We start from the raw sequence: 5,581 nt of genomic DNA on the forward strand, positions 1-5,581 counted from the left end.
TTGTATTTTTGTGCCCATATAGTCCCCATCTCGTTATTATTATGCCCCATAGAAGCCCATTATTGTTATTGTTGTGTCCTTACAATATTATTGTTATGTAGGCTTTTAATGTATTGGGACCCCATAGACTCCTATATATATAAAGGAGGTCTTGTCATTTGTATCATCTAAAATTGTTCATTTGTGTAATGTAAAGGAGGTTGCCCCCTCGAAGAGGCTAATTTCTAAGTCATTGATCTATCTTTTCTATCTTTTTGTGAGCTGGTTTCATAATAAGATACAACATATCACTACCATTTTTGGGGTGGGAACAAGGATATTACAGGATAGATTCTCCTATTTAGGCTTCACACTGAAGCCTTCTGGGTATTGACTGGAGGATTGGGCATGGTTGATACAGAAATTTGACAGGAATCTCAGAGGGTGGACCTATCGTTGGCTTACTTTCGGTGGGCGATATATCCTTATCCAATCTGTCATGCAGTAGTTTCCCACATATTTGATGCCTTTGTTTATTATTCTAGTTTATATCTTGTCCAAGATTAGATCTATTATGGCTCATTTCTTATGGTCTGGTGTAGGGAGAGAAAATAAATACCACTTGATTTCTTGGGATACCATTGAAAAACCAAAAGAGCTCAAAGGCTGTGGGATATTGCACATTGCGGCCTTTGGCAGATCTCTACTTATTAAATCACTTTGGTGGGCCTTACTTGGACAGGATATCTGGGCACATATTATCTTAGCAAAATACCATTTACACAGACTGATTTATCAATGGATTAAGTTACAAAAAATAGGAATTAAAAGGGGCTCATACATATGGAGAGGCTTCCAAAAAGTAAAGGAATGGTTCATGCACATAATCCGGTGGTCTTTTGGAAATGGTCAAGCACTTACAATTGGGAAGGAATTGATTGTTGGCGTACCAGATTCAATTGCACTAACAACATAAACAATTGAAGCTTTACACCAGAGGGGACTTCTAATGATATATAAGGCCATTGAGGGGTGGAATGGAATTCATCCTATCTGGAGATCTGCATCACAAATTGGATTGATGGGACCACATTCACATAAATGGGATTTGTACATTAATGCCCTCAAAGGAGCAGGCCTTTTTCGGAATGAGAGAGGAGACTACCCGACTTGGAATGGACCACTTAAAAAGGGAGTCGTTGTGGTTACAAAAAAATATTTCCAGATTATGAGTGACGCACATGAATCCACACTAGAGAGTTGGTCCATGGTATGTTGAAATTGAAGGCCCCACTAAAAATTATACTGTTTTCCTAGCTGGCATGGAAGAATAGTATTCTGACTTGGGACAATCTATGTAGGAGAGGATTACATGGCACAGAGAGGTGTTCTCTCTGTGGTGAGGAGCAGGAAACAATTTCACATCTCTTCTTCCTTTTTAGGTTTGCATCCGGTATATGGGACACCATATTTTCTTACTTTAAAATTGATATCAGACATTTCACCACATTGGAACAATTCCTTCGATGTGGGTTGGGTAGGAGGGGCATACATTGTTATATCCCCTTATTTGTCATTTGGGAAATATGGAAGGCCAAGAACCATCTCATTTTTAGAGGGAAACATCTTAATGCTCCCAACATTTTCTCCAAGATCATTTCTTAGACATAGTGTATCGACCATGGGGACAAGAATCACAAAGATATGATGGGGAGGCATTTGAGCACACACGTCATAATGCCCGCTGGATTTTTTGATGGCACGATTGAAGGGGGCGATGTGGTTGTGGTGTCTGGTTAAAAATTACAGAACACTCTCACTACAAGCTGCATTGATGTGGAGGCTTGGGATCTAATGCCAAGGCAAAATTGGTGGCATTATGGGGCCTGCTATGGTTTTCCATGGAAAAACAAATTCAAAGCATCCATGTATATGGGGATTCCATGAATGTTATACAGGGCATCTCAGGTACTACATCATTTGATCCCCCAGATCTCAGGGGCTGGCGGAAGAGGGTAGATGCACTCATTCAATCCTTTGCTAGTTTCAACATCCAACACATCTACAAGGAAAAGAAATCAAAACTGACAACTTATCCAAACAAGGGCTGGAAGATAAGGAAGGCTACATACATTTCACCTTTTTATTTGATGGCACACCCAATATGGAGGGGTGAACTGGTCTTCCTTAATTTGTTGATATTAGTTTTCTTTTTAATGTATTGTCGGGACACATGATATTCATTTTGTCTTTTGAATATTTGTCAGTTTTTTCTTACATGGGACACTCTATATTACTACTTGGGAGTATGTCTATATTTAGTTTTAATGACATTATATGGTTGTGTATCCAAAATTTAGATAAATGTTAGTATGCATATATAACTGGTATTTTATACTTTAATAAAATCCAGTCCGTTTTTTTCATAGGAAAAAAAAACAAAACAAACTAATGTGATACTACACATGGTTCATTTTGCGGTTAATTAATATTTTCCATTATACAGGTGTTTTCTTTCCCGACTGATTTATTCATTCTTGGTCGAAGTCCCAATAGTCCTGCATACTGGTCCTCTTGATATTCAAATCAATTTGTCTGGTTTTTGAATTAAAGAAGGGATTATGGGCTTCAAGTTCTCAATATACGTAAAATACCAGGATTCCTAGCGCCAAAGGTTGTATATCAACTTCTGATTTCGAGACCTTCTGCGCTGACTAATGTCCCTTGTATGTCCAACACAAATTCATATAAAATAGATCTTCACAGCTGCAATCTGCAGTGAATACTTCCCTCCCAAAATAAATAAATAAAAGGGGTTTAAAATGGATTGTTGCTATATCATGGCGTGATGATTAAAAACTTAGATCTAATAAAATATATATGCTTACATTGGCTGCCAGGTCCTCTCCATAACCTAATATTTTTAAATTGTAGCAAATTGATTGGTTGTTTATTAGAGCTCACAAATGTAACCATAGCCCATGCTCAATGATGAGAAGAACGCGTTCACTCCCACCCTCGAATTGGAATATTAACAGTACGAGGCTACGATAATACTTAAGAAAAATCACTACTATTTTTCTATGGCATTCCAGAACTTCCCTGATCAGGAAAAAAAGGAAAGAAAAGAGAATCCATTGTGGCTCACCTTTGTATTGAAGCCGAAACCCAAGGAGGTACAAGTTGTCATCCTGCAGCGAGCCAACTGATTTTATTAAAGCGCGAACCCAGACTGCGCTTGTTTCCTTAGCACCGAACCAGTGCCCGATGTCAATGACATCCTATTTCCATGAATTACTTGCAAGTTAATGACACTGTCCCTCGTTAGAGACACTGTCGAACTCTGACTTCTTCTAAATCTTAATGGCTCAGCGGCAAAATCCCCACAACACGCCCAGACAGGCAATCAAAACGAACATCAAAATAATTGTTATCTTCTTTTGAACTCGTACAAAGAAAAAAAACGCAGAGGTACTACACTTAATTACATGAGTCACTCAAAATAAAACAAAACGAGCGCACACCCTTCTTGGGATTCACTACATAAAGAAATGGATTCACATCCTAAAATAGTGAGAGCTCTTTGAAATTCCCTCTAAATGTGATTAGATGGGAGATCAAACACGTCTAAATATGATTGCAAGAAGATCAAACATGTTAAAACAGTGTGTCATGGTCTTTCAAGAGCTTTCTTGCTGGTAACAAAAGGGTATAAAATTATTTCTCATCAAAAGAAAATTAAAATAAAAAAATATTTATGATATTAATATAAATTTTGTGTTGATTTTTTCAATCGAGAAGTACAAAATTATCCATTAATATATTTTCCTAATATATTTTACATATTATTATGTTTATGGGTTTTTTTGTTTATTAGTTTTTTTTATTTTTTTTTATTTTGCTTTTTGTTGTGTAACGGGAAGGAAAATTTAAAAAGCTAATCAAATTTCCATATATCATAATAATTTAAAAAACAAATGTCGTCATTTTTATAAAATAATTTTTTTTTATTATGTATGTATGTATCACCTATTTATTGAAATTACATGTTAGTAATTGAAATTGAAGATCAAAAATTTTGGTTCATGTGAATTCTTTTGTTGCTCACAAAGTAGAAACAATTCCAATTCAAATTAGTGGCCCATCATCTTGCTCATTGGATTTACAAATATTACCTATCAATCTTTTATTATCTCCCTAGAGATTTTCTTACTCTCTACTCCACTTGCTTGTTTTTATTGCATATTTCTCTTACTGGCATTTACTACTAGGAGATCTTCTTATTTTTTACTCCACTTACTTACCTTTACTACTTGCTCAAATTGCTTGCATTATGAATATTATCATTGACATTAATGTTATGAGCCTTACCATGTCCCCTGGAATACCAAAATATTAAATTTATTTTGATGCGTGATTAAAACCGTTACTTGCCACGCTGCCAGAGAAATATGGAGGATCGGCTAAGCGTGAGTTTATAACTGTTGAAAGTGACAAGTTACCGAAACACTGTTATTGGAGATTTAATTAAGCAGATACTGCCAAATACATACTTCGTAAACCATAACATCAACCCGTTAATACGCCAATGAAACTATAAATGTTGTGTGACATACATTTTTTCTTTTATAAAGTATTATTTAGTAAACAATTTCCCCAACATTTCTATTATGCATAGCCTCCATATGTATATATATTTTAAACTATAAATTTAACTTGGGGATGCATTAGTTCAAATGTAAATTGGTATAACATGCCTATGACTTGAGAATAATTCCTGTAATTTGAACAATGTTGCCAACCCTTTAATCATGTATAGTTGCCGCAAATATATCTCATAAACCATATAATCAACCAAGGTATTGGATGGTGTATTCTTTGCATCATTAACAATGTTTGTGAGATCATGGTCCTTCAATTGTGCCGCCATTTTCATAATTATTATAACGATAATAACCACCAGGGAATACACGATTCATAAAACAAATAAATGTCGTATGGTATATAATTGATATGCCAGTCAACAGTCATAGAGGGAAGTTTTGAACTTTAATATTCACTCACACATTTGAGGACTGTAAGAATTCAATGGTATATTATATATGTGGCTTATATAATAACTTCACAACAAAATTTAACCCCCCAATGTTAAACTTCATCATTTGATGTGTTCAGATAGGGTTTAATACATTGTAAACCCTTCTTTCAAAAAATTAAATGTACACTCAGACTCCTTTTCCCACTTGCATATTAATGTATTCTCATCATACATACTCATAAGAAAATATTTCTTATCGATTCTAAACATAATCAAGGCCTAAGTTACAAGCCTACATTATGTATATTGAAACGAAAATGGATGAAATCATATATTGGCTTTCATAAAGTTACGTGATGTGGTTGCTCCTTATGATGCCATCTTAATGTAGAGTTTTGTTTTCACTGCAACAGATATCCTCCAAAATTTTTCCTATACTTGAATTTTGGAGTTTACTGTGGATCTTGCGATCGAACTTTCCGTAGTCACTTCTAGCTCTGTTAATTTTTTGAGCTCCCTTTTGGATTGTAAGTGTTGAAGTCACCTACTCACACATACTCAGTC

Source organism: Pinus tabuliformis, chromosome 2_1 (assembly GCF_031772625.1).
Source record: "Pinus tabuliformis cultivar Carrire ecotype Pingquan chromosome 2_1, CPIR1, whole genome shotgun sequence".
Classification (NCBI taxonomy): Eukaryota; Viridiplantae; Streptophyta; class Pinopsida; order Pinales; family Pinaceae; genus Pinus; species Pinus tabuliformis.